Source organism: Pongo pygmaeus, chromosome 7, assembly GCF_028885625.2.
Source record: "Pongo pygmaeus isolate AG05252 chromosome 7, NHGRI_mPonPyg2-v2.0_pri, whole genome shotgun sequence".
Lineage (NCBI taxonomy): Eukaryota > Metazoa > Chordata > Mammalia > Primates > Hominidae > Pongo > Pongo pygmaeus.
Window position 1 is genome coordinate 79,658,246 of NC_072380.2, and position 20,040 is coordinate 79,678,285.

The 20,040-nt window shown below is 38.3% G+C and overlaps 1 protein-coding gene and 1 pseudogene across 1 annotated transcript in view; one reads left to right on the plus strand and one right to left on the minus strand.

Moving 5' to 3' along the window:
- CPA6 (carboxypeptidase A6) overlaps window positions 1–20,040 on the minus strand; it is a 317,065-nt gene that overhangs the window by 141,035 nt on the left and 155,990 nt on the right. The gene's annotated exons all lie outside the window — the stretch shown is intronic.
- On the plus strand, window positions 9,890–10,550 carry LOC129042426 (nascent polypeptide-associated complex subunit alpha-like; annotated as a pseudogene).

Below are 20,040 nucleotides of genomic sequence, written 5' to 3' on the forward strand. Positions count from 1 at the left end.
TTACCATGTTCTCTCATTATAATTTTATAGGGAAAGGAGGCCTGACTGTCCATTGCCAATATTCCAAGCCCACTCAAGTTTTGCATGTGTGAAGATACAGGCAAACTTTCTTTCTTATTTATTCTATTCTGTTTGTCCTTTTAAGGCTTTGATGAACCTTAGTATAAAACCTTTCCATATCACAGCACACAACTGTAGACATCATTCTCTGAGCCATTCAGAGAAGGCAACAAGATGGGAAATTTGTCTGTAGCCTCCTAAACAGGATTCTATACACTGGGGCTTTCTACTGCTAATAAGTTGGACAAAATATATATATGTATACACACACACACACACACACACACACACACATATATATATATATATATATATATAGTGCTTTTATAAGAGAGGCCCCAAGGAGCTCTCATGTAACTTCTACCATGTAAGGACACAGTGGGAAGATGCCATCTCTCAATCTGGAAAAAGCCCTCACTCAACAGACGTCAAATCTGTTGGCACCTTGATCTTGGATTACTCTGAATCCAGAACTGTGAGAAATAAATGTTTATTGTTTACATCACCTACTCTTTGGTATTTTTGTTAGAGCAGCCCCAGTGGACTAAGACAGTTGGTATCACACCTTGTTGTATTTCCGGATATATATATATATTCCAGATGTACTTTTGGCAGGGCTATGGTTGCAAACCACAGTGCAAGGAAATGGAGAGAATACCCTAATTACAAAGGAAACACTGCCTCTCCCAAAGGGCTTGCTAGACATTATCATCATTTATGACACAGGGCATTGTTAACCTGATATACACTCTTCTTCAGTGGGACAAAGCTACACCTTCTCAAACTTCCTATCCTTTAGTACACATAGGAGCAAGGAAGAAATACAAAGCTTTCAAAGGTAGGAAATAAATTAACAGTCTTCTGCAAGTCCTTTGATCTTCACAGAGGCACAGAACACTGGTTCCTGTGATAGGGAAATCCTTTGTATAATGCAATAAACTGTGTAAATAAGGGAGGTAGGGAGCAGAGGCACAAGGGTGAGGGCTGTAGAATCACTGCTCATTCTCATTCTTTTCTCTTCCTTCTAGAAGTGGCTGGAAAAGGGGGGAAAGCCTTGAATTGGAGGAAGCTGAGATTTGCTGCCTTTTCAACTGTTCCTGCCTTTTAAACTTGGGTATTTGCATTGTATGTGGGATACCAGCTGACATTAGGGCCTTGAGCAAAATGGAAATGGGTCGCTAGGCCACCTCCCATTTCCTTTTGTAGTCCTTTTCCCACCTGTTCTGTGACTCATCATCTTTATGCTCTCCCCTGCTTAGCCCCATCGCTATTTCTGTTTATGTGGACATTTAACCAAAGCCATTTTCCCCGCCCATATTTAAAACAAATAATTATCATTTGGAGAGTAAATGGAGCTTGGCCTACCCAACCCTGATTATTTGAAATCATATTATAAACAAAAATGTGGATGACTCTATCTAGTTAACCAAATAAAGACAACAAAATCTCCTTTTAAAATTCCTATTCTAATTCATCTTACATGGAGCAGTCCAATTAATCATTCTATTACAACCACTTTCAGTGTCTTTACCATACCCCCCCAATTTATAATTACTACAAATTGCTTATAGAACAAACTTCAAAATTTTAATCTTGGTGATTTGAAGCTCTCCATTAATTTAGTTAAAAAACTGGATGCCAGGAACTCCACTAGGCATTGCTGAGAATACAAATGAGGAACAGGACAAAATGTGGTTTCAAAGTACCTCCCCATAAAGCACTTAAAGGAAAAACAGCAAAGAACCCTGGCTTGGCAGACACCTTTTCAATCAAGTCATCACAGTGAGTATCATCAGTCATGGCACACATAGAAACTCATGCTACTTGATTGGATACGATGAAAACATAGCATGATTTTCTTGTGTTCCTGCCAAAGCAGCATAACAAGATTCTAGTCATGAGGAAACGTCAGACAAAGCCAAACCAAGAAACATACATTGAAAGAGCTGGCATGAAATCTTCAAAAGTATCAAGGTCATGAAAGTCAAGGAAAGACTGAGGGAAACTAAAGAGATATGACAACTTAATCCTATCGTGTGATTCTGTACTAGATGCTTTTACTATAAAGGCCATTATTAGGAGAATTGGTGAAGGTTGAGTAGGGTCTGAGGATTAAGTAATATATCAGTGTTAATTTCTGATTTTGAGGGTCCTATTGTGATTATTAGGAGAATGTCCTTGTTTAAAGGAAATGTACTCTAAAGAATTCAGCATGATGGGGCATCTTACTTTTCAGTGGTCCAGGACAAAATTTCTTTATACTACACTTCCAAATTTTCTGTAAGTTTATTTCAAAATAAGAAGCTGTTAAAAGGTATGCTTTCCATTTACTATTCTGCTTCTATATAATGAAAGAAGGCTGAGCAGCTAGGACACTATTAGCAATTGTCTAGATGACAGTAGAGCAATGGCTGTTGGAATGGAAGGACGTGAGCCCATGAGAGTTTATAATGGTGAATTCTACAGGTTTAAAACAGAAAATTAGAACTTAGGTGATCTCTGGGAAGTTACAGACTGTTCTGAGATGCGGTCTTCTACAGAGAGAAGAGCAGTGTCAATACGATGAGGGGAACCAGAAGCTGCTAGTTCCTTAAGATGAGCTTTAAGTCCAATTTTCCCCATCTAGGCCCTTCCAACCTCAAATGCATAAACATGTACTTTTTGGCTTATTTTGTCTTCTTTTCTTTCACTATACCTTTATCAACTCTCTAGGTCTCTGTCAGTTCCTCCCTTCACAGTATACTTGGGCACTCACAGCCCTATATTTTTTTCAGGTTTTGGTTAAGATTTGCACCCTTCCTGGCCCTGACAGAATGTCTGACACAAGCACACAGCCAGTATTTGGTGGTTGAAAGTGCTAAGCCCTCCCGGTGGCTGTTGTAAGGCAGATGCTATTACCAATGCAGCTCCTTACTCTGCATTCGTTTTGTAGTTCTATATACAGTTGGTGCTATGTCTGACTGTGTCCTCCCAACTTCATATGTTGACTCCTAACCCCCAAGGTGATGGTATTAGGAGGTGAGGCTTTTAGGAGGTGATGCTTTTGGGAGGTGATTAGGTCAAGAGTGTGGAGCTCTCATGAATTGGATTAGTTCTCTTATAAAAGAGGCCCTGATGAGCTCTCATGTAACTTCTTCCATGTAAGGACACAGTGGGAAGATGCTGTCTTTCAATCTGGAAAAAGCCCTCACTCAATAGATGTTGAATCTGTTGACACCTTGATCTTGGATTACCCTGAATCCAGAACTGTGAGAAATAAATGTTTATTATTTAAGCCACCTACTCTTTGGTATTTTTGTTAGAGCAGCTCCAATGGACTAAGACAGTTGATATCACACCTTCTGGTATTTCCTGATATACTATATTGCAATGGTATGGCCCTCTGTTTTCTCTGTATACGTTTTGTCTCCCCCAAAGGATGGTAAGCTCTTTCAGGGAAGATGATGGGTCTCCATAGCAGTGATCACTGTGATGAGCATGGAGTAGTTGCTCAATGAATGTTTGTAGAACTAAACTGAGTCAAAAATTAGAATGAAGAGAAAGAAAAAAGACATAACCAGGGCCAAATAGGATGTGACAACATGCTTTACTTATTTAATTGAGATCGGAACCATAAAAATGTATGTTTTGGTGTTAACTAAAACAGAAAGTAACTGTTCCTGAGTAAATTAAACATGCTAATCGAGAACACAGATCTGGAGACAGCTGCCTGGGTTGCATTTGACTGATGGTTCTGCTTCTTATGAGCTCTACCTTCCTGGGATTATCAGTGTCATTCACTGCCTGAGGTTTTTGTATTAAGTGAGATCATATATGTAAAGAACATGAGTGATTGACAAGTTGTAACAACTTAGGAAGGTTAGCTAAATATCATCTTTTTTTCTAAAAATCTTGGACAGAACGTGGGAAGGCACAGCTCTGAAATTCTTTCAGGGAGGTCATTCTTTAAGAGGCCTCAGCTGGGAAACCTGCTGTTGGAACAACCCATCTGGAGTTTGGGTAGGGAGAAGGAATCTCATATCCAGCTCCTTCTGACTACCTTTACACAGAAGTAGGCTGTGGGGCTCAGGGACGATTGATTGATACAAAAAGACCTGAGATTGCATAGCCTTAAAATCTCACTCCTTTCCCCTAGGAAGGCCACTTCCCTCCAACTTCTTTTCTCATGCTTTCTCTTTAAATCTGCAAATCTGCATGTTTAGTCCATGTCCTTCAAGGCTGTCCTTGATACTAATTTTACTGATTTCTATCACATTCTATGAGTCACAGTTAGATTTATCTACCTTCCCTCACTCCCATGACCAAAGCAGTCATCTTAGGCTGAAAGGCTATTCCATATTTTGGGGTATGTGCAGCTCATTGATAAGTTGCCTCTTCAAAGGTTTCAATATGCAAGAACATTTCATAGTGCTATATACTGGTCCTAATATACTTCCACTGAATGGATGTTAGGAGGTCCTGGGGAAGGGACTTTGCTTAAATTGTTCACAGCTGTATATCCAGGCTGTAGAAGGGTACCTGCCACATGATAGGTGCTTAGCATTCCAAAAATGACATCAATGCCCCAGAAGAGTTTATCATCTTTTTGGCAAGACAAAATCCATGAATAGGAAACAGAAAGCACTATGCAACTGGTTTCTGGTTCTAAGATTAAAGTTTGCCATTTCCTGGAGAGGTCTATAGTGGTAAAACCCAGATTTTTCTCTCTAGTCTCTGCCTGTGATGCTCCTAAAGCTTTTTTTGTTTGTTTGTTTGGGGTTTCTTTTTGGCAGCCTGTGCTTCTATTTCTTTCTCTGGGATGCAAAGCTGAGCAGTGATGATTAAAAGTATTCCTTGTTTTTTCTTTTTAATGTTTTGGAGATAGAGAACTACATCTAAGGTGTTAGCTCATTTAATTTAGGCCTCCTACTTGTGACTCAAGAATATATCCTTTTACAAAACTGAATTCTTACACAAGTGAGTTCTCAAGGTCATAGGAAGAGCAGTACAGAGCTCAATCAAAGACACAGAATGTTCTTGTAGCTGTCATATCAGTAAAATTATACTCATCATTGTCTACTAGAAGAGAAAAATGTCTATGTTTCCAGCCACTATTTCTGCCTAAAGTGAATTTTCTAATTTAAAAAGGCTTAATTCAGCTCTTTTCATACATTAAGTATGATGTCAATATATTTTAATTAGGGATTAATAATGCTGATAGATTTCTGTGGTTTCCTTTTATGTAAAGTGATCTGTAATGTGACAATATGCCTATCCCAATTAAACAATGATCAAAAAAATCAGCTGCAAACAACAAAAGATAACACTGTCATTATGACAAATAATCCTTATGAAAGGATTTTCATAGGATTATTTGACTCAATGTCAAAACATGCTTACTGAAAGATGAACTGAGAACCACAGCGTGGTCTTCTAAATCATTTAGTATGTAACATGTGGTCGGATCAGTTACGCCATCTGAATTAAAGCTGGAGACGGCTATCTAAATCAGCATGACTCCAAAACAAATATATTGGATAATGGAGAGCAGGTGGGAGGCAATGAGAGAGAAAGAACTGGGACTATGCCACAGCGTGGTTTTTTTTTGTTGTTGTTGTTTTAGGATCTTGCTCTGTCATTAGGTATGTTGTAAACTGCTGCAGAATCCTCCTCAAAACCCAGATGTGGAGATTGAGACTGTGTGTAAATACTTCAAAGGAGAAAGAAAAAGAGGATAATGGGACGCAGAAAAACAAAAATGACAAGAAACGTTCTGTCAGCGCAGGCGATTAAAAAACCCCATACAGATCTGGCAGAGCATGGTTATTTCTGAAAATGACACTCACTTTGAAGGCTGTTCTTTCAGTCAGACCTCTGTTAGGCTAAGGACCTCTCCCACTGCTGACATGATAGATCAAAGGAAGCATCTTGCACTGTCTGAGGTGCATGACTAGCACAAGACACTACAGACACAGAACAACAGAGCGGGCAATGGACATGCAGCCAAATCACCATCACAAAATACCACTTCTTTCACTTCTTACAGGATAAACTACCTTGAAAAAGACCTTTAGGACTGCATAGTCAAGGATAGTTCCTTGCCAAACTGTTTAGTTTTTTTCCCAAGAGAAAACAGAACGAGCAAGTCATTAGTTGGTATGGATCAATTTCTACTCTGAAATGTGGTTTTATTTGTAATGTCGGGTTGTCTCAGCACCTTGACTCTCAGCAAGATGAGATCTCTCTGAGATGTCATCTTCGCCTTGAAAAAGTTTTCAAAAAATATCAGGCTCCTCGTATGCCACTTTGGAGAATGCCTCCTGCAAATACTTGGATAACAAGGGTCACCATGACAAGGGAAACATCCTTTCTGTTGCCAAGACCAAGTTAAATTTTCAGAGAGAATTTCACTCCTAAATGGTTACAGCTGATTCATGATTTTCATTTCTTTGCCAGACACTCAAATGGTTTTTGAAGGGGCTTCCAAGGCAAAAGCAAATCCTCACCTCTGGATAAATAGCTCAAATCTCAGAGGAGATAATAGCCAATTCTCCAGTGTTCTGTTGTTTGGTATTCTCCTTTCTCCCCATTGTCATTTCAATAGTATTAGTCATTAGTTTTCCTGCAGAAGAACATCTTCCTCCGAAGATAATGCTGTTTGGATATAACACTATTGGTCCTGACTCATTGCTGCCCTGTTCTGACCTTGCAGTCACCTTCCCTCTTGCACTGGGATGGGCATCTCCTCATAGTGTAAAGTGTCCCACCAGCAGGTAATGTCCAGGAAGCTGTCAATGTCCATATCTGACAGCTGAGCCTCCACCTTCTCAATGCCAATGGAGTGAATCTCCAGTCTACTTTATCAATCCACTTTAAGGACAATATCTTGTGTCACCTCTAAAACCTTAAATTTGAATTTCTCACTCTTGGACCACAAGTTCCTGGCTATGTTTTCACCTTTCTGATTTTTAATATCATTTAGATATCTAGTCCCTAGATACTTCTGCTGTCTCCTGACTTCCATTCCCTCTTAGTCTTCATTCTTTCTCTACCCAAAGTGGACATTTTGGTTGATAACATGTACAAATATCTCATGGTCTAGCTGCATGCTGCACCCTCACCACCAAACCCTAACCCTAGATCAGTACGCCAATTCACCCTCTCCATCCCTATGCCCAGAGAGCAGGAGCTGCTGGAGAAGCACAGGGAATGTGTAGATTGGTTCCATTGCATGATCTGTAACCTCTTCAGGATGCTTAATATTCATGTACTGCAGATAATCAAATGATATGCCCAGGAATGGTGAGAAAGTAGAAGGCTGTTCTTTACATAAGAATAGCCATTGTTTGGAGTGAAAGGTGGCCACTCTTTAGGCCACAGTATGTAACATAAACTGTGACCTGGCATGAAAAGGCAAGTTGAACACCCTGCATTAGCAATCTGGACTATAAGAATGGAAAAAATTTATCAGTTGGCACTTGGACAGACTGAAAGAGGAGCAGGAGTGTAGAGAGTAGTAGACTTACAGTAATGGTAGAGGAGAGCCTCTACCTTACTCGCCTCTTTCTTCTTAAATGTGTATGATTATTTAGACAATAGGGTCAAGAGAATAGACAAAGTTGTGCGACTCCTCTCTCTTATGGGATATCAGATACATGGGCCTGGCCAGGGCAGATTTAGGTCTTGTGAGACCTGAAGTTCATACAGTTTTGAGATGTCCTCTTAAAAAAGAATACAAATTTAACACAGGCACAAAAGCAATCAAATGCATGAAAAATTGCTGCTACTTTGTATTGAGCTACATAATGGTGTAATCAAATTACTCTTATATGGCAATCATTGACTTACCAATGAATAAACATAGCAGTTTTGCCACCAAAACATTGCTTTCTTCAGGACATTTAACTGGGTCAGTGGCAGTTTTGCAACGCTTTTTGTCTGGAGGTCAGCAAGATGGTGGAAAAGGAAGTCTTGGGTTTCATTCCCCTCCACAGGAAAATCAACTAGAACTATTCATAGACCAAAAAAAAAACACCTTGGTGAAAACCCCAAAACATGGGAATAAACCTGAACCACTTGTGTGTTCCATGGAATTGAATAAAAATCTACATTGAAAGGGCAGGAGAATCAGTCTCACTTTGACTATGTCACCCCTCTGCCTTCCATAAGCTGGCACAGTGCCACACAGGGTACTCCCCAGGGCTCATAGTTTCTACAGTGAGAAAAGAGATCCAGGGAAGTGGACAGCCAGCTTCCCTAGCATTCTGAGATGCTTCCCAGGAAGCCCACTCTGTCCTCACCTCATGGGGACTGAGGAACATAGGGGAAACAGTGCAGTTAGACCACCTGCGGTCAGGCAGAAACAAAGCAAGGAGGTGGGGCCCACAGAGATCAGCACACAGATTTTTGTGAATGTACCTATCTTGCTGGATAGAAGAGCCTAGCCAGCTGCCTCACCTGAATTCAGGGCAAAGGGAGCAGCTCAGGCTTCTAGATAACCTAAAAGCAAACTCTGTCTGCCTGGGGTCAGTACGAGCTGGCCCATCCACAATCATAGGCTAGACTAACTAGTGAAGGTCTATCCCTGCCAAAGAACTCCTGTAAAACTCAGGAAAGTTGGCTTTCTCTATAAAGGCATAAACACCAATGCAAAGACATAAGGATTACAAAGATTTAGGAAATCATGATACCTCCAAAACAAACAAACAAAGAAACAAACAATGAGAAAGCCCCAGCAATGGACCCTAGAGAAAGGTAGATCTATGAAATGACAGAAAAAATGGAGAATAATCTACTTTTAAAAGTTCAGTAAACTTCAAGAATATACAGATAAAAAATTAAATGAAATTCAGAAAATACACAAACAACACCAGAAATTTGACAAATAAATAGAGACAATACACAAAGAAACAAATAGAAATTCTAGAGATGAAGATTACAATGACTGAACTGAAAAATGTAATAGGAAGCTTCAACAGCTGGCTCAATCAAGCTGAAGAATCAGTGAACTCAGAGGCAGAACATTTTAAACTACTTAATCAGGGAAGCAAAAAGAAACAAGAATGAAAAAGATGAAGAAAGCCCATGGGAATTACGTGACACCATCAAGAGACCTAACCTATGCATAATAGGCATTCAAGAAACAGAAGAAAGAGAAAAAGGGCCAGGAAGAGGTTTATTTATTTATTTATTTATTTATTTAGAGGCAGAGTTTTGCTCTTGTTGCCCAGGCTGGCGTGCAGTGGCACGATCTCGGCTCACTGCAACCTCCGCCTCCTGGGTTCAGGTGATTCTCCTCCCTCGGCCTCCCTAGTGGCTGGGATTACAGGCACCCACCACCATGCCCAGCTAATTTTTGTATTTTTAGTAGAGAAGGGGTTTCACCATGTTGGCCAGGCTGGTCTCAAGCTCCTGACCTCAGGTGATCCACCCGCCTTGGCCTCCCAAAGTGCTGGGATTACAGGTGTGAGCCACTGTGCCTGGCAGGAAGAGTGTTTTTAAAAAATAGTGAATGAAAACTTTCCTAATCTGAGGAAAGAAGGTAACATCCAGGTACAGGAAGCACAGAAGTCCCAATTAAATTCAACCCAAAGAGGAGTTCACCGAGATGTATAATAATCAAACTGTCAAAAATTAAAGACAGAGTTCTGAGAGCAGAAAGAGATAAGAAATATATCATATACAATGAAGTCCTAATATGACTGTAGATGGAATTCTCAGCAGAAGTCTTGCAGGCCAGGAATCAGTAGGATAACATATTCAAAGTGTTGAAGAAAAAGAAAACTGCCAACCAGGAATACTTTATTCATTACTTTCTGCCACTATCTTGGTTCCATGTTCCCCCCACAAAATGCCCAGTAAAGACCCAGAAACTGTCTCTGCTACGGAGCATAAGTAGCCAGAGCCACAGGCTAAGACAGGGTGTGTAAAAGAATCTAACAGTGATGAATCAGTACCAGAGCTTGAGGAACAAAATTCCACACAGGCAACGACCACACAACAAGCCCAGTTGTCAGCAGCAGCTGAAATTGATGAAGAACCAGTCGATAAAGCAAAACAGAGTTGGAGTGAAAAGAAGGCACAGAAGGTTATAACCAAACTGGGTTTTAAGCAGGTTACAGGGGTTACTAGAGACACTATTTGGAAATCTAAGAATACTCTGTCATCACAAAACCAGATGTCTGTAAGATCCCAGCTTCAAATACTGACATGGTTTTTAAGGGAAGCTGAGATTGAGGTTCAGCAAGCACAGCTAGCGGCTACTGAGAAATTCGAAGTTCAAGGTGAAGCTCTCTCAAACATTCAAGGAAACATATAGCCTCTTCCAACTGTACAAGAGGAGAGTAAAGAGGAAGTTGATGAAACAGGTGAGGAAGTTGATGAAACGTGTGAAAATTAAGGACACAGAATTGGTCATGTTGCAAGCAAATGTATTAAGAACAAAGGCAGTTCAAGCCCTGAAGAACAACAGTAATGATATTGTTAATGTGAGTATGGAATTAGCAATGTAACCATCTGAAAACAAGAACGTTTTTTTCGGTGTTTCAAAAGAGTAACTGCAGCTTGAATTGAAATTTGTACTCTTTCTATCATTAATAAAGTTATGGTTTCTTGTTAGATAAAAAGGAATATTTTATCCAGAAAAGCTGTCTTTCAGAAGTGAGGAAGAAATTAAAACTTCCCCAGACAAATAAAAGCTAAGGAAGTTTATCCACTAGACTTACCTTTACAGGAATTACTAAAGGGAGTTCTTTAAACTGAAACAAAAGATTGCTAAATAATAACGCTAAACATATGAAAGCACAAAACCTAATGGCGTAGGTAATACAGAGCAATAATCAGAATACTCTAGTACTGTAATAGTGATATATAATTATATTCTGAGTATGAGGGTTAAAGGGCAAAATTGTTAATAACAACTAGAGCTAAAATAAATTATCAAGGGATACATATCACAAAATGATGTAAATTCAGACATCAAAAACATAAAATGTGGGAGGGGAGTAAAAGTTTAGAATTGTATGCAATAAAAGTTAAGCTGTTATCAGCTTGAAATAGACTGTTATAAGATATTCTGTGTAAAATTTGTGATAACCAAAAAGCAAAAGTAAATAAGAGATGGAAAAAACAAAATTTAAAAAGATTCAGAACATACCACTACAGAAAACCATCAAATCACAAAAGAAGACACCAAGAGAGGAAGAAAGAAACAAAGTATCTATAAAACAACCAGAAAACAATGAACAAAATGGTATTTGTAGGTTCTTACCTAGCATTAATTACCTTGAATGTACATGTATTAAATTCCCCAATTCAAAGACATAGAGTGAATGAATGGATAAAGAAACAAGAGACAACTATATGCTATCTACAAGAGATTCACTTCGTTTTTAAGGACACACATAGACTGAAAGAGAAGGGATGAAAAAAGATATTTCACAAAAAAGGAAACCAAAAGAGAGCAGAGGTAGTGATACTTGCTTGTATCAGACAAAATAGATTTTAAGTAGAAAATTATACAAAGAGACAAAGAATGACATTCTATAATGAAAAAGAGGTCACTTCGTCAAGAGGACATAAAAATTATAAACACATGTGCACTCCACAGTGGAGCACCTAAATATATAAAGCAAATATTAACGAATCTGAAGGGAGAGAGAGATTGCCATTCAATAACAGCAGGGGACTTCAATACAGTGCTTTCAATATAGAACAGATCATGTAGACAGAAAGTTATTGAGGAACCATTGGACTTGAAGAACTCTTTGGATCAAATGGAACTAACAGACATATGCAGAACATTCCAGCCAACAACAACAGAATACACATTCATTTTAAGAACACAGAGTACATTCTCTAGGGTAGATCATTTGTTAGGCCACAGGACAAATCTTAGCAAATTTAAGAAGATCGAAACCATATCAAATATTTTTTTCAACCATAATGGTATGAAACTAAAAACTAACAACAGGAGAAATTTCAGAAAATTCACAAATAAATGTCAAAAAACATACTACTTAGCAATCAAGGTCAATATAGAAATTAGGAAATTAAAAAAAAACTTGAGACAAATGAAAATGGAAGCATAGCATACCAAAACTTGTGTAATGCAGCAAAAGCAGTTGTAAGAGGAAAGTTTGTAGCAATAATGCCTACATCAAAAGAGAAGAATGATTGCAAATAAACAATCTAATATCACATCTAAAGGAAATACAAAAAAGAAGAACAAACTAAGCCCAATGCTAGCAGAAGTAAAGAGTAAAGATCAGGACAAATAAATTAAATAGAGACTAGAAAAACAATATGGAAGATTGATGAAACTAAGAATTGGTTTTTTAGAAAGATAAACAAAATTGACAAACCTTTAGCTAGACTAACCAAGAAAAAAGACTAAGATAAAATCAGAAATGAAAGTGGAAACATTGCAACTGACACCACAGAAATACAAAGAAAAATAAGAGACTATTGTGAAAAATTATAGGACAAGCAATGGAGAAACTTAGAGGAAATAGATAAATTCCTAAACATATACAACCTGCTAAGACTGAATCACAAGAAACAGAAAATCTGAACAGAATGATAATGGAGTGATGAGACTGAATCAGCAATAAAAAGTCTCCCATTGTTATAGTTTGAATATGGTTTGTTTATTCTCACGAAAACTCATGCTGAAATTTGATCCCTAATGTGGTGGTGTTGGGAGGTGGGCTCAATGGCAGGTGCTGGGGTTATGGAGGCAGATTCCTCATGAATGGCTTGGTGTCATTCTCCTAGTAGTAAGTTCTTGCTTTTGAAAGACTGGGCTAATTCCCACAAGAATGGATTAGTTCCTATGAGAGGAGGCTATTATAAAGCCAGAATGCCCCTCAAGTTCCCGGCTCTGTGCCCATGTCTGCTTTTCCTTTGATCTTCTCTGCCATGTTGTGATGCAGGATGAAAGCCCTCTCTAGAGGCCAGGGCCATGCATGACCTTAAACTTCTCAGCCTGCAGAACTGTGAGCTAAATAACCTCTTTTGTATATAAATTACCCAGTCTCAGGTATTCTTTTATAGCGACACAAAATGGACTAAGACACCCATCAAAGAAAAAGCAAGAACCTGAAGGCTTCATGACTGAATTCTACCAAACATTTAAATAAAAACTAATACTAATTCTCTACAGACTTCTAAAAAAAATTGAAGAGGAGAGAATACTTCCAAATTCTTTTTGCAAGGGCAGCAATAACCTGACACCAAAGCCAAACAAAAACATCACAAAATAAGAAAACTACAGACCAATATCTTTGATGAATATAGACGCAGAAATCCTCAACAAAATGCTAGCAAACTCAAAAGTGCATTAGGAGGATGAAACACCATCAAGTGGGATTTATTCCTGGGATGCAAGGATGGTTCAACATTCACAGATCAATAAATGAGAGACACCATATTAACATAATCAAGGAAAAAGCATGATTATTTCATTAAATGCAAAAAAATGCATTTGACAAAATTCAATATCTTTTCATGATAAAACCACTCAACAAATTAGGTATAGATAAAATGTACTTCAACACAATAAAAGCCATATATAACAAGCCCACAGCTAACATTATACACAATGGTGAAAAATTAGAAACCTTTCCTCTAAGATCCTGAACAAGGCAAGGATGTTCATTCATGCCACCTCTATTTAACTTAGTATTGAAAGTCCTTGCCAGAGCACTTGGTCAAGAGAAAGAAATACAAAGCATCCAAACAGGAAAGAAGAAGTGAAATTGTCACTGTTGGCTGACTACATGATCTTATACATAGAAAATCCTATAGATTCCACCAAAAATCTGTTAGAACTGATATACAAATTCAGTAAAGTTGCAGAATATAAAATTAACACACAAAAATCAGTGGCATTTCTCTACATTCACAACAAACTTTCTGAAAAAGAAATCAAGAGAACAATCCCATTTACAATAGTTACAAAAAATGAAACACTTAGAAATAAATTTAACAAAGAAAGTGAAAGAACTGTACACAAAAAACTATAAAATATCAAGGAAAGAGGCCGGGCACGGTGGTTCACACCTGTAATCCCAGCACTTTGGGAGGCCGAGGCGGGCGGATCACGAGGTCAGGAGATTGAGACCATCCTGGCTAACACAGTGAAACCCCGTCTCTACTAAAAATACAAAAAATTAGCTGGGTGTGGTGGCGGGCACCTGTAGTCCCAGCTGCTCAGGAGGCTGAGGCAGGAGAATGGCATGAATCCGGGAGGCAGAGCTTGCAGTGAGCCGAGATCATGCCACTGCACTCCAGCCTGGGTGACAGAGCAAGATGCTGTCTCAAAAAAAAAAAAAAAAAAATCAAGGAAAGAAACTGAAGAAGACACAAATAAATTAAAACATATTCTGTGTGTTCATGTTCTGGAAGAATTAATACTGTTAAAAGATCTATACTACCCAAAGTGATCTACAGATTTAATGCAATTCATGTAAAAATCTCAATGTCACTTTTTGTAGCTATAGAAAAAGCAAATTTGGCCAGGTGTGGTGGTTCATGACTGTGATCTCAGCACTTTGGGAGGCCAAGGCGGGCAGATCACTTGAGGTCAGGAGTTCAAAATCAGCCTGGGCAATATGGGAAAACCCCATCTCCACTAAAAATACAAAAATTAGCTGGGCGTGGTAGCACATGCCTATAATCCAAGCTACTCTAGAGGCTGAGGCAGAAGAATTGCTTGAACCCAGGAGGTGGAGGTTGCAGTGAGCTGAGATCACGCCACTGCACTCCAGCCTGGGCAACAGAGTGGAGACTCTGTCTCAAAAAAAAAAAAAAAAAAAGCAAGTTGAACCACAAAATCCCCAAATAACCAAGGCAATGATGAACAAAAAGAACAAAGCTAGAGGTATCATACCAACTGTAGTTGATTTCAAACTATACTACAAAGTGATAGTAATTAAAAGAGCATGGTGCTAGCATAAAATAGACACATTGACCAATGGAACAGAACAGAAATCATAGAAATGAATCTGTTCATCTATGGTCAATTAACTTGACAAAGGTGCCAAGAATATACAATGGGAAAAGGATAGTCTGTTTAATAAGTGGTGATAGGAAAACTGGATATCCATATGCAAAAGAATAAATTTGGACCCTTATCTCACCCCATTAACAAAAATTTAACTAAAAATCGATTATAGATTTAAACATAAAACCTGAAAACCACTGGAAAAAAACATAGGGGAAAAAACTACATGACATTGCTCCAGGCTACGATTTTTTTTTTTTAGATTTGATTCCAAAGGCATGGGCAACGAAAGCAAAAATAGACAACTGAAATTACATAAAAATAAAAACTTCTGTACAACAAAGAAAACAATTAAGAGAGGGAGGACACAGACTACAGATTGGGAGAAAATATTTGCAAGCCATACATCTGATAAGGGATTAATATTTAAAATATGTAAGGACCTCAACTATATAGAAAGAAAACAAATAATCCAATTTAAAAATGGGCAAAGAATCTGAATAGACACTTCTGAAAAGAAGACATGTGAATGGCTAACAAATACATGAAAAAATGCTTGACATTATTAATCATTAGAGAAATGCAAATTAAATCCACAATGAGATATCACCTCATACCTGTTAGGATGGCTATTACCAAAAAGAGGAAAGATAACAAGTGTTGGCTAGGGTGTGGAGACAAGGGAATTCTTGTACACTGTTGGTGGGAATGTAAATTAGTACAGCCATTCTGGAAAACTGTATGGTGCTTCCTTTAAAATCTGAAAACAGATCTACCATATGATCCAGCAATGCCACATATGGGTGTTTCTCTGAAATATTTAAAGTCAGTATGTCAAAGACATGTCTACACTCCTATGTTCATTGCAGCTCTATTCACAATAGTCAAGATACGGAATCAACCTAAGTGTCCATCACTGATGAATGTATAAAGAAAATGTATATATACACAATGGAATACTAACCTACTCAGCTTTAAAAAAGGAAGAAATTCTGGGCTGGGTGCAGTGGCTCATGCCTGTAATCCCAGCAGTTTGGGAGGCCAAGGCGAGAGGATCACCTGAGGCCAGGAGTTCGAGACCAACCTGGCCAACATAGTGAAACCCTGTCATTACTAAAAATACAAAAAATTAGCCAGGCATGCTTGCAGGTGCCTGTAATCCCAGCTACCTGGGAGGCTGAGGCAGGAGAATCGTTTGAATCCCAGAGGTGGAGGTTGCAGTGAGCCACTCCATCCTGGGCAACAGAGTGAGACTCTGTCTCCAAAAAAAAAAAAGGAAGAAATTTTGTCAACATGGATGGAATTGGAAAAAATCGTGTGAAGTGAAATAAACCAAACACAGAAAAACAAATAACACAAGACAAATAATACATGTTCTCACTTGATTTTGGTATTGAAAACAATTGAATTCATGGGAACTGAGAGTAGAATGGTGGTTACCAGAGGCTGAAGGTTGGGGGAATGGGGAGATGATAATCAAAGCCTCAGTTGCATAGTAGGAAAAAGTTGGATTTTTTTGAGATCTACTGCACAGCATGGTAAATACAGCTAGTAATTGAGTATTGTAGATTTTAACATCACTTAAGACAATAAATGTCAAATGTTCTCATCACAAACATTTCAAATATTTGAGGTGATGGATAAGTTTATTAGCTTCATTTAACCATTCCATTGTATTAAAAAATCCTAGCATAACTTTATACTGCATAAATATATACAACTATAATTCGTCTATATGTATATAATTTAAAAAAAGTTTTATCTGGAACCACCAGACTTAATCAGGTCAAGATGTGCTAGCTGCACACTAAGATTTGATTTGATACATTGGGATGTGTAAGACATATGACCTCTCACATAGACATAAATCCCACTGCTTGTAGAAGTGCTATAGGTGTATGCTCTAAAAATGTAGACATTTAATTTGACATAATTTCCATAAGATATATGGTGCATTTGGAATCATATGTGCTCCACTATCAAGCATATTTCTGACAGCAGGGAATGTTCGTTTTGACAAGATAGTGATGAGAAACAAATCTTTTTCTTACAATTATACATATCTGATGATATGAAGAACATTCTACAGAGTAGCTTCTGGCTTCATAAATTTCAAACCTTGCTTCTTTAACTCTGCTTATGGTACTGAGTGCTATAGGATGCATTCTTATCACTTTACAATGTTTCCCCCAACATAAAGCCGCTGTGTTTTGTGTTGGCACGGTGGGTGGAAAGAGACAGGTAGTATAACTATAGACCAAGGGACTTCAAGTCTTAGAAACTTTTTTTTTTTTTTGAGACAGTCTTGCTCTGTCATCCAGGCTGGAATGCAGTGGCACGATCTCAGCTCACTGCAACCTTCCACCTCCGGGGTTCAAGCGATTCTCCTATCTTAGCCTCCCCAGTAGCTGGAATTACAGGCACCTGCTACCATGCCTGGCTAATTTTAGTAGAGACTGGGTTTCACCATGTTGGCCAGGCTGACCTCGAACTCCTGGCCTCAAGTGATACTCCTGCCTCGGCCTCCCAAAGCGCTGGGATTATAGGCGTGAGTCACCCAGCCCAGCCTGAGTCATTTAAACTGAATCCCATTTAACCCAAACTAATTATATCCCAAATTCCACTTTAGCTGAATCCCCTCAGTACCATGACCATTTCAAAGACATGAGGGTATGAGTGATAGATGGTAACTCTAAGTGGAATGAGACACCAGTCTAAACAGATTAAACATTTTACTTTTATATGTGAACATGTGAACACATGGGAAGGGCCTGTCCAGGGAGGGGTCCTAAAGCTTAAGCTCCATTAGCTTTGTAGTAAATTCATCTCCCCATCTGGGCTTGAAAAGCTTGCCTAGCATGTAATCTGGAGGTTCCTAATAGAGAAGATTCACTTCCCATATACTGATTGAAGAATAGGCATCTTTCTTACGCTCTTTGAAGATGACAAAGGTGTAAGAAATATTCAGGATCCAAAAAGGTAATAATTGTCTTTAGTATCAGATGTGATATTAACATTTCTTGAAAGCAAAAGGAAAGCACGAGTTAACTGTAACCTGCTGCCTAAATTAAGCAGTAAAAATAATTCCATAAGAGAGTTAACTCACTCCCAGGAGAAATAAATGTCATTTAAATAATATGAATGAAGAGTACGTGTGTGTCAGGCAGAACCACCCTGAATGTTTGCAGCCCAGGGGCTGTATCCTGACCTCAAGCCTCTTGCTGATAAGTAATTTCGAGTCATGTGGGATAAGAAATATGTTGCAGTCTACGAATTGTCTACCCAGTACATCAACTCACCTGAGATGATAAAATTGTTCCCTTAGAGCAGGATTTAGCAAACATTGTCTATAAAGAACCAAATATAGTAAAAATTTCAAATATTTATGGAGGCTAAAATTTGAATTGCATAACATTTTCATGTGTCACAAAATATTTTTATTTTGATGTTTTTAACTATAAAAAAATAAAAAATTTTTTAGTTTGAAGGCTGTACAAAAATAGGTGGCATGTCAGATTTTGCCCCGGACTGTTGTTTACTGACCTTTGTTCTAAAACATGCAGAGAAAAGATTTGGGATTAAGCTGATGGCGGGTTTAGAAGGACACCACTTTTCTGTTCTGCATTTCTATGCAGAAGATATTTCTCAAATTACAAATAATGCAGTATATCAGCTGTATATCAACTGTTTGGTAGGCACCATCTGAAGATCTAAAATGAATGACGCAGTTCTCCTCCCTCAAAGTGCTCAAATGCAACACAATCACCTTCCCAACCCATGACTTTTGAATGGCTGTTGGTGATTTGGCTTGTCTTGGCTATTGGTTTGAATTAATAGTGTATCTTATAGAGACACGGTACCAGTGCAGCACCATGGGCACAACCCAATTTGGCACGAGATTCCTGGCAGCCAAGTGGGCAGCACCTTGATTACCAAGATGGACTGGCCACCCTGTCTTCATCTGGTGTCCTCTTCCTGCTACTATGCTCCTTATGGGTCCCTGTTACTATAATGAGTTTTGAAGTTCAAGAAGCTTTTGCACAGAAAGGATTGGTTCCAGTTACTTGCATTTTCAAGAAACATCAATTTAGGAATAAGTAAAAACATCATTTACATAATGAAAAACATGTTACATAATTAAAAACATCATTTTCATTAAGTTCAGCATATAAATCTTATTAATTCTATTTATAAATCTATATCTAAAATAAGAATTTTACCTTTCCTTGCTCTTTGATTACTGTTTGATTAATTTAAGTAACACAGGATAAACATCCTTAAATAATCAGCCTGGAGTTTATCAAATTCCCTTAAGCATTTTATACTACATTTGTAAATTTATTCAATGAATTTTACTTCAAATGCCTGACCAGACAAGCCTACCACCCAAACAATAAAACCTTCAATATATTTAAACAATGTAAATTAAATGTATAAATATAGAAACCCAATAGTTCTTTTAAGCATTCCAACTTTGAACTTAAAAATCATAAGTTTAGGCTGGGCATGGTGGCTCATGCCTGTAATCCCAGCACTTTAGGAGGTCAAAGCAGGCAGATCACCTGAGGTCAGGAGTTCGAGACCAGCCTGGCCAACATGGCCAAACCCCATCTCTACTAAAAATACAAAAAAATTAGCCAGATGTGGTGGTGGGTGCTTGTAAACCCAGCTGCTCGGGAGGCTGAGGCAAGAGAATCGCTTGAACCCAGGAGTTGGAGGTTGCAGTGAGCCGAGATTGTGCCATTGCACTCCAGCCTGGGTGACAGAGTGGGACTCTGTCCCCCCCGAAAAAAAAACAAACCCTAAGTTTATAATCACATATTTTAAAGTGAAATCCCCCAACTAATCCATCCGATTATCATATCAAATTCTCTTAAACATTATAAGCATAATAAATACCAAACACATAGATTGTTCCAGCGATTATAAAACCTACACTTAAACTTAATCACTCAAATACAAATAATATGGGTCAAACTACCTTCACTAAGTTTTAA